This window comes from Amblyomma americanum, chromosome 10, assembly GCF_052857255.1.
Source record: "Amblyomma americanum isolate KBUSLIRL-KWMA chromosome 10, ASM5285725v1, whole genome shotgun sequence".
Taxonomy (NCBI): Eukaryota; Metazoa; Arthropoda; class Arachnida; order Ixodida; family Ixodidae; genus Amblyomma; species Amblyomma americanum.
Genome location: NC_135506.1, coordinates 131316805 through 131333178, shown reverse-complemented (window position 1 = coordinate 131333178; position 16374 = coordinate 131316805). Strand labels below are relative to the sequence as shown.

The 16374-nt window shown below is 44.6% G+C and overlaps 1 protein-coding gene and 1 long non-coding RNA gene across 3 annotated transcripts in view; one reads left to right on the top strand and one right to left on the bottom strand.

The window, feature by feature from the left end:
* The window catches only part of LOC144108893 (uncharacterized), a 91883-nt gene extending 76248 nt beyond the window's left edge, over positions 1 to 15635 (top strand). The window contains exon 3 of the long non-coding RNA XR_013309539.1: positions 15498 to 15635. This is a non-coding gene — a long non-coding RNA (uncharacterized LOC144108893). The remainder of the gene's footprint in view (positions 1 to 15497) is intronic.
* Positions 1 to 16374, bottom strand: part of LOC144106728 (uncharacterized) — a 467224-nt gene that overhangs the window by 243886 nt on the left and 206964 nt on the right. The window lies entirely within an intron of this gene.

Sequence of the window (16374 nt, the reverse complement as noted above, 5' to 3'; positions counted from 1 at the left end):
AAGCTCATTAAGAGGGGTATCATAGGATCCTGTTTGAACAGCTCATTAACAAAATCCTGCCACCACAGAATGCATTCCAGCGTATCACACCAGGTAAAAAGATTGCTTTCGGCAGGGTACCCACTAGAACTTATCACGTCAGTAGCTGAGTCGGCCCTAAAGAAGAGCAAGTCAGAACCAGCTACACGAGACGGCCAGGGATCGGACAACAACCGCAAACGTGTCGCTGGGATTCCATATCTACATGGAATTTCACACTCCCTGAAAAAAGTGGGGAAAAAAGCAGGTGTTGATGTTGTGTTTTCCGCGCCTGATCGTCTGGCCGGTTTGTGCCGATCTGTTAATGAGTTCAAAGGAAAAGTGGCGAAGTGCACAACTAAGCACCAGTCACGCTTCGTTCCTTGTGATAAGGGGGTTGTTTATAACATCCCTCTGCCTTGTGGAGGGCAGTACGTTGGACAGACGGGACGTTGCATAAATAAAAGGCTGAGCGAACACAGCTATAAAGTGTCAAAAGTAGTTTCAGGTCATCTCGGCATTCATTGCCGGGATTGTGAATGGGCAAAGAAAGAGAAAAAACAGTGCGTACCGCTATATCATGAAACCAAGGTCATTGCCAAAAATCGGGAAAAAACTGCGAGGGAAATTATCGAGGCATACAACATATTCAAGCAGGGAAATGCATGTATAAGTACCCCTTCGCTAACACTTCTGCAAAAAGAGCTGTCACTCCTGGGGGTTGATAATCTCTGCTGATTTCTAGCGTGCTTATGTTGCTGTTGTCACATTTACGTTTTGTTTTTGGTTTTTTGCACTTTGTAAACCTTTCCCTCATTGCCGACATCCATGTATTTATACTTGTGTGATCAGCAATAAACCCTCAGTTGTTAGTCAGCGCCGTGTCGTTCGCTTTCTTGTCTTTTGTGCTCGTCTTTGTTCGCGCTGTTTGTTCAAGATTGTTCGGCAGTCATAAGCTTACTTTTAATGTTCTCAATAATTTTTTCTTTTATTTCTGATAGCAGCGGCAAGTTTTTCTGTTTTTCTGGGAACCGTATTGTTGCTTAGCAATTATCTCATTTCCAATAAAATGATTGCAAAGACGGCTATTTATTATATTTGTGCCACTTTTGAGAATATCGTTAAGTTGGAAATAGGTCCCTAATTGTCAAGATCGTTTGCATCACCTCCTTTGTGCACAACAGTAAAACGAGCTATTTTTATTTTATCCGGAAAGGAGCCAGTACTCAGCATACAGTTGCATACATGAGCAAACGGTTAAAAGATAATTTCTGCTATTGATTTAGTTGGTTTTGTTCAGATGTCTACGCCGGAGGCACTGCTGTCGCGGAGACCGGCACTGTTGTTAATTACCTCGCTCTCGGTGCACAGGGATAGAAATAGCTGTTAGGCCTGGGTATACGTAGCGAAAGCGCGGTGACTTCTGCATCGGAGGAATTAATATATATGAGAACCGTGCATTTACTAGATGCCCCTTTATTCATGATTAAACCTTCAGCCGTCGTGGCGGCTTAAAGACTTAGCCCGGTTTTCAAAGGGAGGAATGAGATGTTATTATACGCATTTCTAAGGGCGTAGTCATGCTAGGCTAGATATAGCTTACGTTTCCCTAGGGCTAGCGGCGATTTGCGATAACGACATCGTCGAACCGGTTACATTTAGCGATCACTGTTGTGTCATATTCACCATGGGAAAGAACCTGACACCTCAAGCGGAGTTCAGCTGGGATTTGTGGAAGCTCAATGCAAATTTATTAAACGATGATACGTTTGTTTTAGAAACAAAGAACGTATTAGAAAAAGTTTGGTTGAGTTATGATAAAAGTTGAGCTGAAAAGAGGGAGGAACTTAAATTTAACGTCAAAGTGAGGGCTATCGAAATGACCGTGGAAATAAAACACGATGAAAAAGCTGAACAAAAGAACCTAAAACAGATTTTAAAAGAATTAATTACAGGGAAAAATAGAGCTCTGGGGCTATACACTGATCTTATCAGCGAAGTTAAAGCCAAGCTTGAGGTTACCGATTTGAAAAGGTTTCAGGCAGCTGCAATCTGTGCACGATCAGATGGCTTGCTTGCAGATGATATGCCCATTAGGCGGAATTTGACGAAAGAAACAAGATACGCTAAAAGGAAAGATATCGCAGAAATTGATAACAAAGGCACTCTGACGGATGATCCGGAGGTGACAAGGGAGGTTTTCAGTGAGTATTACCGTGATTTGTTCGCTTCCAAATCGGCGGATGTACAGGCATTTCAGGCTGAATTATTAAATATATTACCCCAACTGACCAGGGAAGACACTCACATCCTCTCTGCCGACTTATCAACAGCGTAATTGGAGTTCGCTATTGTTGAGCTGCACTTGGGGAAACCTCAAGGTCCTGATGGGATAAAAGCGGAATTTTATAAGGCATTCAAACGCGAAACTGCTCTCATTTTACGACGCGTTTATGAAGAGTCGTTTAGAACTAGGTATTTTACCACCGTCGTTATCTCGTGCGTATGCAATACTTATACCGAAAACTGACAATCCTGCTAAGCTTAAGCAAATTACTAGTTGAACCAAGGAAAAGGTGCAGCGCAAAAGCATGCAACCACACAAGAAGAAAGGACAAGGCACAAGCGCTGACTGACGATTGAATTTTATTCAAGGAAGGCACGCCTTTAATAAGGTGAGCAACATATGTGAAAAGGGGGAGAACGAACAATCTAGAAAGATAGCAGCAGCCCAAGCAAGTATCAAGACATAAACAAATGAAACGTTGGCTGCTTCTAAAAAGTGATAATGAGGGAGTGCTGATGCAAGTGTCGCCATATCTCTTAATATAGTAAGCTTCCAGGCTAACACGCGCAGACCTGTCGGCACTCTTGCCTAGAATCCTAGTCTCAGCCAAACGAGCCACGCATCCTCTGCACTTACTTACGTGTGCAACCAAATATGCGTACTTATCATTTACTTACTTAAATTTCGAGTATGTTCTCCCAATCGTTCGTTGATGCAACGGCCGATTTCTCCTACATAAACCTTTCCACACGTCATGGAAATGGCATAAATCACGCCCGCTGAGCACTTGACGAACGGAGTGTCATGTCGTATCTCCCATCCTCTTTTTCTGGCATCCTCATCAAACAAATTTGCTGATGTCACGAATTTTCTCGCCAGCACAGATGATACTGACTTTGGGTTCTCTGTAGTTGTGCAAGACCTGTTTTATTCGGTCCCTCAAGATCAGCTTGTGTTGACTGTGAAAGAATGCATTGAAGCAAACGGCGACGTGTCTTTCCAGAACTCATCAGGCGTGTCCGTAGATAATTTCGTCTCTTTATTGCAGTTTTAATTGAGATCTACTTTTATCGCCTTTGACACCTGCCTTTTTTGCAGGGCAATGGAATTTGTATAGGGTCATGCGTGGCTCCAATGTTGTGCGGTATTTTTTTAGCAAAAGTGGATCAGCAGTTACATAGGTATATTAATTGAAGGGGTGTGGTTTTAACGGTATTTAGATATGTTGACGATTTTTTGGCGCTTTCAAAAAAGCAGACTACCTTCGCCTACCCCTATACAGTAGCCGAAATTTTAGACGCTTTTAACAAACATGGACTCGGGCTAAAGTTTACCCATGAACTTCCAGACGCGGCTGTACAGTTTTTAGATTTGAAACTAACGTTCTCTGAAAGACACGCCTGCTGGGGCTAGTACCCTAGTGCAAAAAGGACTTCCAGCCTTATGATTCAGCACACTCGAAGATTGTAAAAAGAGCCATTGCGCCGTATTAAATGCAATCCTGTCTCAAAAAATCGTGCACGCAGCAGATGCAAACCAGCTTTGAGAATCAGATTTGTCGACTTTTGGCGCGGGCTCCTCCCCTTCGGTCTTGATTACTGTTGCGGAAACCCTGCTTCAGAAATTGTGAATGCTGGAACAAGAAGAATGGATGATGACCGTCGGAAGGCCGATAAGCCTGTGGTTGTGCCATACCTGCACAAGACTTCACACAACATCAAGAAAGTGGCCAAGAGGCGTGGTGTGTCCGTTGTACTTTCGGCCCCCAACAAGCTGGGAAAGTTACGCCCCACGCATTTGCGACTCGAAAACAAGAGGATGCCGGATACGACATGACACTCCGTTCGTCAAGTGCTCAGCGGGAGTGATTTATGCCATTTCCATGACGTGTGGAAATGTTTATGTAGGTGAAACCGGCCATTGCATCAACGAACGAGTGGGGAAACCTGCCCGAAATTTTAGTCAGTTAAAGGATAAGTACGCACATTTGGTTGTACACGTAAGATCAGAGGATGCGTGGCTCGTTTGGCTGAGACTAGGATTCTAGGCAAGAGTGCCGACAGGACTGCGCGTGTTAGCCTGGAAGCTCACTATATTAAGAGATATGGCGGCACTTGCATAAGCCCTTTCTCATTATCACTTTTTGCAGCAGAGGTAGATTTTTTAGACGCAGGTTTTCATGTCTTGATGCTTGCTTGGGCTTGCTGCTATCTTTCTAGAGTGTTCGCTCTCCTTTCCATCTCTGTTGCTTACCTAATTTAAGGCGCGCTTTCCATCAATAAAATTCATTTGTCAGTCAGGCTTGTGCCTTGTCCTTTCTTCTTGCGTGGTTGCATGCTTTTGCGCTGCACCTTTTCCTTGTTTCAAAATGCACCAACCAGCCTAAAAAGAAGTTTTACTAAATTACTGCTTAACGGAATAATGGCGCAGATCAAGTAACAGGACAGCAGGAGAGTACAAACACACGCAAGCGCCGTCTTGGGCACCAACTTGCCCAATCTTTTACGGTCACTAAATTACTGGTTATCGGCCGATAACGCCTACTAATGTTTTTATGAAAGCATTAGCCAAACGTTTACAGTCGGATATGGAAACCTTGGTTGCCCCCCACCAGACGTGTGGAATTCAAGGGCGGACCAACTTCACGAATGCTCATGTCACTCGGAGTATACTGGAATGCTGTGACGCTGACTTTAGGCGAGTCGCAATGTTGCAGATTGATTTAGAGAACGCGTTTGACCGTGCATGTCATGACCTTCTTTTTAAAATCCTCGAACATGTCTGTGTTGGGGAAGTTGTTTTAAAAGGGGTTAAAATGTCTTATAGTAACTGTACCACGAGTCTGGTTGTTAATCGAGAGCTCACAGAGAGAACTGCCGTGAAAGCCTCCATGCGGCAAGGCTGCCCATTTTGTCACCGCTACTTTTTGCTCTGTACCTAGAGCCACTTCACCGGAATGTAATAAATAACAACTCGATTCGTAGTTTTGAACTATAAGCCTGTGAAATTAAAGTACTGGCTTATGCCGATGATGTGGCAAATTTTTGTAGCGACCACAACAGCATTGTACATGCGATGTCGATTGTTCGCAGGTTTTGTGGTGTAACCAATAGCGTTGTTAATCTGGATAAATGTGCGGGCCTTTGGCATGGGAACTGGACATCACCGCCTTTGTTTCATGCAAGTGTGAAAAGGTCACATGTCCCATCCAAATTCCTAGGTGTTACTCTTGAGAAGTATTGAGATAACGATCACTTTTTGAAGGAGAAAATTCAAGAACTGGCCGCGCGTACACAGAAATGGTCGGGAAAGGAACTGTACATTTTCGCACACGCAAACATATGCAGTGTACACCTGGCTTCCTTTCGTGCTCTCGACTTAGCATTCAAAAGTTTCATCGTCTCTTCGCCGTTTTTGTTTGGCAGTCCTCATGGGAGAGGTCTTTGGTGACGCCGTATGGGATACGATTCCTAGACGTTGAGCCGGATCTTTATCAATACGATGCAATTTTCCTTCTTGGCCTGCACAGCATTTGTCGAAGCAGGATGGCTGTACGACACTGCGATGAAGATGCGAGGTCTGTCCGAGATTGTGTTCGTTGAAACAGTTTTGATTTTCTGACATGAGTGATCTGTTGTAAACTCTCAAAACAGGCAACAAAGAGAAAAAAGCCGTCGTGGCGGAATGGTAGCGTCTCTACCAGAAACGCCAAAGGCCCTCGTTTGATTACCAGCCTCGGCACAGGTATTTTTTTTTTATGCAGTGAGTGTGCGGGGGTTTCCTATAGATACCGCCACCGAATATATCTTTGGTTACAGGCGCGAAAAACAGACACAACACAAGGCAGAAATACTGGACGGAGCGCCACTCACAACTGATTTATTGGAAGGCAACATGGACAAATATATACCGTCTTACGTCTCTACACATCTTACATCTCTATTTGTAGAGTTGCCTTCAAATAAATCAGTTTTGAGTGGCGCTCTGTCCCGTATTTCTGCCTTGTGTTGTGTCTGTTTTTGGCGCCTCTAACCAAAGATGTACAGTTACCAACATGCCCAGCAAGACGTTCTTTTAAGCCACCGAATACGTTTGTTAACCGTTAAGTGCGTAAGGGCGGGTTAGGGCGACTCCGCCGCCTGGCGCGCGGTGTGACGTCATGTCAGATGGCGCGGCGCGTCCGCCCAGCTATGGCGGTTGCAAGGCAACAGCCCAAAATGTCTCTGTGCCTCCTCAGAGCACCGCCACAACGAAATCGCTGCCGCTTTAAAATGGAGCTAACGGATGCTGTCTCCATGTACACTGCCGGGTCTCTGTGATTGTCTCTTACATTAGAAGGGCTACCTGAAGCCATAAAATGGTTATTAAGTTTGTTTGCTATATTTGTGCCGCTCTATTTGTTATCATCAATGTGAAGTGTAGACAGCATGTTCTGTTTGCTACAGCCAAGTAAATTGTTTAAAATGCCATGTTTTTTTTTTAGCTATTATGTAGACTCGGAAAACATGTTTGTACAGGGACTTACGTTTTTATGTGCCGAATTAAAAAACTCCTGCGTGAAAAATACTTGTCTAATCGAGAGTAAACACCACTCAAAAGGTACAATATCATTGCCTAAGTTGTTTCAGATCAAAATAGACATCGGTACTTGCCTGTACTTGGTGGAATTCGCGAGAAACTGTTTTCGGCTAAGAGTAAACTTTTTGCAGACGCGAGCCAAGCAGCCAGTCTACCACGACCACCTGCCGGACGGCAAGGCAAACGACTTCGGCTCGGTGGATGAGAGTAGCGCTCTCTCTTCGAAGATGGGCATCAATCTCACATGGAATGTCACTGCTTCTGCTACCAGAACCGCACTGAAAATGTGAAACAAAAGCACTGTACAGACTAAAAACTGATAAGTCGTCGCTTATCAGTTGCATGGTCATCCGGGAGATGGCGCAGCCTGTGTGACCGGCAGCTTGGCTCGCGTCTGCAAAAACTGTACTCTTAACCGAAAAAAGTTCATCGCTAATTCCACCCAATGTCGGCAAGTACCGATGTTTATTTTGATCTCAAGCAACTTAGGAAATAATATTCTACCTTTTGAGCTGTGTTTGCTCTCGATTAGGCCAGTGTTTTGCGCTCAGGAATCTTTTAAAATCCGCAACATAAAAACGTAAGTCCCTCTATAATGCTGTGTACGTGCCTTTTTTTATATCAGCAACAAAGTTTATTTCAGATCCTTTTAAATTCACAGAATAGTTCAACATCTTTCGTCGTTACAAAGGTTGCAAACAACCAATTTCTTGCTTTGATTCTTTTATACAGTGTGGTATTAATCCAGGTCTTCCTGGAACTTTTTTTCGCTAACTTTTTTTGAGAAACCGGCTCTTACAGGGGAAGCGTCTGTCCTCACTCTTCCAGATAGCACAGTCAGGTACCATCCTGAATCCAGGCTTCTAGTGTCGATGCCATATTATACTGGACAGGTAGTGGCAAAATGCGTAGACCAACCGATTTACGATCTCATTTCGGGAAACATTACGGGTGCAAAAAGTGTCGAAGACCCCGATCCCGAGTGGAGGATGCTCGACGTTGAGAAACACCCAAAGGAGGAAAGGCCCACGACAGCTCAGGCGGGTGATGGGGCAGTCAGTTCCTCGTCGGCAGTGGAGACAAGAGCTCAAGCGACAGCCTAAGCAACGCAGCGTCCGCTCTCTACTCCCGTTACGATGTGTCTGAGCGTAACACTCGGTGAAATTGCAATTGGGCAAAGAGGAGACCCGCGCTTGAAAGCCTGCTTCGAAACAGTTGGGAAATATGTGCAAAAAGGAGCCCTACGTCATTGGAATATCAATTAGTAAACGGTATTCTGCACTGGGACTGCATATTTAAATCGGGAAGGTGGGTCCAACAACTGGTGTGACCGAAAGATATGCAAGACACATTGTTACGCTTAGGACATGACGCCATTATGGCAGGACACGAGGGTGTTCACAAAACGGTATCTAGAATCACTTAAAAGTTCTTCTGGTCAGGTGTACAGAGTGGCGTTAAACGCTTTGTTCGCTCGTGTGACGTGTGCCAGCGTACAGCTCCAAAGGAAAGAGTTGGTCCCGTACCTCTGGGCAAGATGCCAGCCATCGACCTACCGTTTCAAAAAGTGGCTATTGACATTGGGGGCAATCACTCCAGTATCCGCCAGAGGCAATACATATGTGCTTACCCTGCTCGACGTGGCGACTCGTTATCCTGACGCTATACCACTGAAGGCTATTGACAGTATCCAAGTCGCGGAGGGTCTTGTGGAGATGTTGAAGTTGAAGTTGTTGAAGTTGAAGTTCTCGTGTTATGGGTTCACGAGAGAAATTTTGAGTGACCGGGGCTCGAACTTCACGTCGGAACTAATGAAGGAGATTAACCACCTTTCGTCAGCAAGGCAGTTACGAACAACGCCACAGAGCGGTTCAACGGCGTCCTCAAAAATATGATAAGGAAAATGTGCCAGGAGACACCTATTAGCATAAAAACATTCGTTCGCTTACCGCGAAGTACCGCAAATGAGTCCTGGTTACTCGCCCTTCGAGATGTATGGGAGAACTGTTGAGGTCCACTTTCATTACTCAAGGCATTGTGGGCAACACCCGGAAAGAAGCAACAGCGCTGGAGGCACCCCTGGCTGTAGCAGGTTTTGCGTGAGCCGTCGACCCCCCGGAACGGGCTCAGGAACAGCAGGAAGTCCACAGCGCGACGCCGTAGAAGTCGAGATCACCCGAGCAGTAGCCGGCGTTGCTCTCTTCCATCCGAGGTGTTCCTGACCCACCGGAGCCTCCGCTTCTCTGTTCTTTCCCCCCCCCCCCCCCTCCCCGTGCCACGCTATCCCTCGCGCTTTTATAACCTTGGCGTTGGTACACGTCATCCTTGTCGTCATCGTCTTCGTATTCTTTTCTTCACCAATCATCTATTCCCAGCTCACCGAATCCTTCTTCATCTTCTTTATTCTTAGGTTAATAACACGTCATGCTTATCGACAGCCTCGTTGTCTTCTCCAAGCTACTTTAGTTCACAGTTCTGTTTAAAACCTCCGATCAGATGAGACAATCACTTACTCCAAGCGTTATGTTATTTGTGAAACAAACGCCTATCACACTGCTTGAACTATATGCGATTCCTGCAGCTTATTCAATCATATTCTCAACATTATAGCAACGAAATATTGCTCAGTGAAAAGTAATTCGTTGCTGCCTCGCCTCACAGTAAGTTAATATGCACGCCACCAATGAGCAAGGGTTTCAAGTTGTTCAATAATAAACACTGAAAAATTTCATCATGGAAGCCAGTTAATTGAGAAACACTCCTTCAATGTGTGCGATAAACAGCAATAATAAGTACAGCGTGGCAGTTTAGTCATCACCTCGAAATCACTGCTAATAAAATATTTGGAGACCTTGCGGTAAGTAACGTTGCACGTCGAAAATAATGATACACTCTGCCCACGTTTCTAGCTACGAAACAGAGAAAAACTAGTATAACTTTCAAGGTGTGGCACCTCAGATTCATGTGTAAACCACGTCTCAGTCTCCGTATAAGCCAGAGCATCGAACTGAACTGAAAGTTCATCCAGATAACAGGATATTACATCGTTTGCTGCGAAGAATTCGAGCTTTTAAGTGAAAAATGACAAAAAACTGGTATTAGGTTGCAGAGATTCATTCACGTGTGTGTTAAAAGAACCCGAGTCAAGGTGCAATGTGATGTACTGGGACAAGCACTAGTTAGCTACTTGCAAACAGGCAACTTAAATTTATCAAGATAACTTTCACCGGTGACGACAACAAGATCGCCAGGCTTCTTTCGCGTGAATGTCTTTCCATTTTTCTCCCAGGTGAACTAGTAGCCAAGATTAGTTGCCTTTGTGCGTGTGAGCCAAAGGAGTCGCTTATTGGTAGGAGCTATTGAACTGAATATCGCTCTCGTGTTGCTATATTTATTTTCCTTTGTTTGAATTGCTCTTTGTTTTGCGTTTGCTGAAACGCATGAGAATGCGAGGGGGCTTGTCACCCTTTGAAGGAAGCGGATGGATGCTTTCAACGTGAGTTTCACAAAGCGTGTCTAGATTAGGAGCAGCCAGCTCATTTACCAATTTCATCAGATCTTCAGAAGCTTTATTTTCAGCACCGTCTATCTCCAGGTTTCGCCGCCTTCACTATTGTTCAAGACCATTTAGCTGCTGTTTTAATGCAGTCACCTCAAAGCTCTGTTCACATGATTCCAAATGGTCAAGACGCTTCTTTCAGCGTCTTGTTTGTTTTGGTTGGCAAGGATGTCGTCATATTTCGCAAACATCATGTGGACTGATTCCACAAGGCTATTCATGGCTTCCTTCAAGCTAGGCAAACAATATACTTACGGTTTTATTTCTAAGAGTAGAGTTAATTTTTCACTCATGGCAGTCGGCTCGGCAACGTGCTCACATTTAAGCTCGTCAGTCTGCTTTGCAGATTTAGCCCCTCTTGTTCTCGCCGCCACACAGGTCTGGCACTTCCACGATTGTCTTGACGCTTTACCCTTTCCAGGCTTCTCGTAGCCCCCTAAGCAGGCACCGAAGTGATAGTTGAAGCTACATTCATTACAGGTAGCAATGTGACGTCATCAGAGAACTTCTGCTCCCATGACAAACAAATAGGTGCATCTGACATGACTGCTAAACCTAAAGAGAGACACAATTGCGAACAAGAACTGTGACAGCATATATATATATATATATATATATTGCAGCAGTGACAGATTCGAAGTGAAGAGGCTCGAACCTAACCGAAAAGGAAATAGCGCACTAAGCTGCACAGTAAAAACAGAAGCGCTTGTTAGGGCGCAGGAAGAATACGTTGCGCCACTGCTGCTGCCGAACGCCTGAATGAGCCAGTGGGCGTTGTTTTGGCGCACAGGCAGTGAGTCTTTTGAGGTACCAACCAGACAGCAGGTTTCCCCAATCAGCGCTAGATGAAAGTTATGTATTCCAGGCCACGTCTTGAACTTGCGAAGAATTACATCTGCGCTGCCTGCTTTCATGCTGTTACCCTGTCACTGACTGGGCTCGGAGTATGAATGCGCTGTGTCATCTGCATGGGCTGTGTATTAAGGCAAAATCCTTTAATGGCTCATACTCGCAGCCACGAGCCTGTCCGTCCGATGTCACGCTCTTCAACGACTCGACAAGAAAAAAAAATATTTCTGCACGATAGGATTCGAACCACCATCCTTCTGTTCCGCAGCCGAGCCTGCTAACGACTACGCTACTACCTGCCAACCGTAGTTATCCGTGTCTGGGACGCTGGAGAGTGTGCGGAAAGGCGCCGAATCAGAAGGATGCCTCCAAACGAGCTCCAGTGTCTCCAGCATTTAAGATTCACAAAAAATTGTATATTTAATCAACATCTTAATCCCACATCCAGGTAGCACAATACAGCGGGCCAATATTACAAATACGCTGGCAAAGCATAGCTGTAAGTAGGCCCAGAGTTCCCAATGAGTATCTAATATTGGCTGAGCCACTCACTAGCACATCCAATGATGGTCCCGGTTCTCCGTCGCTTTTCTAGTGCTGGCTGTGCCGTCATCAAATCATGGCTATCACGGACCACATTAGCCAGAAGTCCCCCACTCTTTTCCATTGCTGGCTGTGCCATCTTGGAATCTTAGCTATCGCGGGCCATGTCAGCCAGAGTTCCCCACTGTTTGCCAGAATTGGCTATGCCATCCTAGAAAGCTGTCTATGCTGGCCTTGCTTTGCCATCAATGATCCAGTACTAAAAGGATACTGGCCAACGCTGGTCAACCTTGTAATATTCACTAAAACGACATGACAACGTTCAATATTGCTACAACAAAGATAGAGACAGTTTGTAATTTTTCGAACTTGCAAAAGTTGACTTGAGCACTCTAAAAGAGGTTTGAGACCATTGTAGGGCTTTTACATCTCCGTTTAACTATAATTGGCCTCTACACGTGGGCAAAATAGATGTTTTACGTTGATCCTTGAGATCAAAACGAATGTTCCGAGAGCACATTATAGCATTTGAGCAGAATTATAGTAGTAGCACTGTGCTACTACTGTACTACTGCTACTGCAATTCTGTCATAATACCCATGCTACGCGCACTTTTAAGTGGCATTTGAGTCAAATGGTAATCGAGACATCGAATGGCATTCGCACCAAACGGAGTTCTGGGGTGCTTCACAACAATTTCCAATTCGACTCGGAAGCAGTCCAAACGCATTCGCTCGCTGTATAGCAATGGTGCTGCTGCCGTCGAGTTTCGGTGGCCGGTGGACTGTGCATATTCCGCCACAGAGGAACCGGTCTGTCGCATAAGACCGACGACGACACCACCCATATCAACCCCTACAGGCGTATAGAATTCTATCGTTAATTCCGGGTAGCTATAGTAGCGTCTGCTACTAATCATGCAAATTTCATTTAAAAAGTTTAAAAATGGAATTAATGTATTTTAGACCGTTTTTGCACGCTCTGCTTGCGCGCGTATCTGAAAACCCGCCCAAAGGCGCGGCCTTCTAGGAATATTCGAATGACTTTCATAAAATTTCTAAATTAAAAAGCGCTTATTCGCTTCACTTTAGAGAATTCAGTGCCACACTTCGTAGAAGGTGTCTACTTAATGGAGACCCTAAATCAAATGTAATAACTTACTGCAAGTGCATTCGCTAAGCCGACTTTGTTCGCAATTATAGCAACGTCGAGAAACGAAGCAGTGACGGCGTAATTTATAATTATAGGTTGCGCACGCGCGAAATATTAGGCCGCCGTTTCATAAACGCACGCTGTCGCCCGCTAAGAGATTCCTACGCTTCCGTACGCCATTCCTTGCGATCGCGCCTTTTCCTGTGTTTTCCAATTTGCTTTTTCCTTCCTTTCCTGCAGATTGTAAAGTTTCAAAATGTTTTTTTTTGTGCATTTTATAGTTCTGTAGCGTAATTTGCATTGAGCGCTGTAGCTACTGCTCACGTCTTTGATTATTTGCTGGCAAATTATTTTTTTCTTGGTTTCGAACATTAACTTTATTGATGAAAAGCATCGTAAATAGTTGAGAATCACAAGTCAACAAGTTTCTTTTTGTTTTTGCTTTTTTGCGTGAAACTTCCACACCAACAAAAAAGTTGAGGATTCTTCGACGACCAGCGATTAAATCTACTGACAAATGGTGTTAGACGCGTGTTAACCTCGCGTGTTCGCCACATGTCCCGTATATAATACTATGAAAGAGTGCGAATTTGGTTGCATAATGTTTTATTTGCTGTTTTATATTTTTGTTATTTTATGGTAACATTACAAGCCATCTTCAACTAACACACGGGCTCACAAAATACGCGGGTGTCTGAAGTCGTTCTGGTGAAATACATCTCGAAACTCCGCGTTTTTCGCTTCAAAGTTTTCGATCGCCGACATGATGCTTTTTCTGTGGCTTTTAAACAAGAGTCTGACGCTTCAGCTTTTTCCATAGCCTTGTTTCTTATAGATATCGACTTATAAACTGCCCATGACTCATTCTCCGAGAATTCCAAACCCCTTTCACATGCTTTTTCCCCGTCCCCTCTTTCTTTCCAGTGTCGTATCTCCCCAACTCTTATCCCGGCCGTGCCCTTTTCCAAGTAGCGCGCTATACCCCTACCCCGCGAAGCGCATCTTTTTGGGATTTTACTAACTCTCTCCTAGCATTTCCCCCATGCCCAGCTACGCGCTTCGCCGTTCGTGTAACCTCAACCCCCCCCCTTCCCTCAAAGTTTTCCTTTCTGCACCTTTCAGCTGGAAATTTTGTCGGGGACCACAAAAGCTGAGTAAAAAATATTGATTATACCTTCTGCTGCGCCCCCCCCCCCCTCCCGCCGTCTCCCCTGCCACTCGTCACAGCACGATGCATCACCAGGACACATTTTTGACTGGACGGGTCTTGCCGGGGCTGGCACAGCTGCGCCCAACCGCACAACCAGGGTGATGAAAAAGCATGCACACTCGGGCTGGCACCGTTCGTAGTCTGCGCAAGCGAAAAGCCACATCTGATGCTATATGAGATCACTGACGCGATTCAATACTCTGGCCTGCTATATTTTGTTTGTATAAGTACTTCAATTCTTTTATCTTGAGATACATTTGGAAATGAAGGCGGTTTTAGGAGGAAGTGTTGTTTTGACTACATGGGGCTTCATTTTTTTTTCACCGGAAAAATAGAACGAGACAAAGCACGAGGACGACTTCTGTGTACCTACTCTCATTGCGAATTGTCTAGCTTGACTTCGTGCGCAGTGCAAATCTGCCCGAATGGTAAGAACTTTATTCTTCGTTCTCGCTGTGATCAATTCAACAAACATTCACTACTTTGTCGAACAGCCGGTTTGAATTCATGTGACGTGACATCCCATGCATTGAGGAATACGTTTGTCATGTAGCGATTACACCGGATAGGAATCATAACTGCTTAGAGTTCCACTGCAGACCTGTCGGTAAGGGTGTGTGCACTACTTCCGTACTGTTTCTCTTTAGCTTGCACACTTGCAGGCGCAATAGAAAATCTGGAATTTCTGGTTAAATCTTTTGCCCCACTTTCTCTGATGAAAAACAGACATTTCTATAGACTGTCACGCGGCTGTTTTTGTGTGGTTTTAAAGTCAGTTTCGAATACCATATTGCATGCATTCGCAGCGACTAAGATAAACTGTTGTATTAAAAAAATCAAAGGTGCTCCGAGTTTCTTCCGTCCAGCGTGTTCATTTTTAACCCCATCCAAAAAAAAAAGCAAACATCGTTCAAAACTTGTTTTGACGCCCATGTGGAGGAGATGTTACAACCTGTGCATCTTTACCTGAATAAAAAATGAGCTCTCAATTTAGGGACACGTAGTTATGAAGTTAAAGCAAAATAATACATTATTTTCTTCCAATATCTTAATTTGTTTTTGTCACATTGAATATCTTTACTGGAGGTGCGACACGGCGCATTAAACTGGTACAAGGCAAATTAAAATTTACATTGTGCAATTAATGCGGTGTTAGTTTTTACAAACTATACAGTAAAAAGTGTTGCGAGTGCCTACACGCAGACTGTGCCTTACAAAATTCAGTGTTATTTAATAATTTCTGTTTCTGTCCTGTGATGGCCACATTTATGCTCATCATGAGATCATGCATCTCTTTCCAGGTTTGACGCATCAGGAGGTCGTCGTGTAAGATTTGGACGAGGAATTTGAGTGCAGTGCAAGAGTCTTCTTGCAAGAGTAGTGCGACGATTACTTCCGATATGATTGATCAGTTTACAGGCGGACAGCACCGTTAAGCACTTTATAGATGTCTTAGCCGTGCTACAGCAGCTTGTCGAGCTGCATTGTCCAACCTGTATCATCGGCACGCAGCAAATTTGAAAATAAATAATTTTCCCGGAGCCTCTGCCATCATGCTAGTGGGTCCGCCTTTCCTTTAATTCTCAGTATGACTGGTAGCAGCGTAACCCATTCAGCATGCTCTAGAAGCGTGATCTCTGTAACTAGATGCAATAAATCTATCATTTTCCTGACTTCTCTGAAACCCTGTGTTCCTGTTCTGTATCTCAGTCTTTAGCGCTGGTTTTCTTTCTGCAATTGATGTATCGACTCGCCCAGCTGACCACTCTACTCAAAAATTTACTTGGTTGACTGGTACATCCAAAGTTCCAGTCATTGGCTAGTGGGTTATGTTGCGTGGGCCAGGTATAAAATGCAGAATACCAGTGTTTGAAAGCTTGATATCAATATTCCAAATCTGGATATTCCAGCGTTTGAAAGCTGAATACCGATGTTTGAAAGCTGGATGCCAGTATTCGGAAGCTGGAAAGCAAATGCGAGCCCTTCACTGGTCCACTTCAAGGAGCAAACGCCAGGCCTGCATTGGCCCGAAGCTGACCTGAAAGTGCGCCCAATGGCTCGAAGTGGTAGCGCTTTGCCTAAATGCCAATGTAGGACCGCCGTTCATGCCAATGATTGCCCGGTGTTCGCTCAATGATGTTGGGATGCCTGGGCATCAGTGGCACAAGCAGCAACACC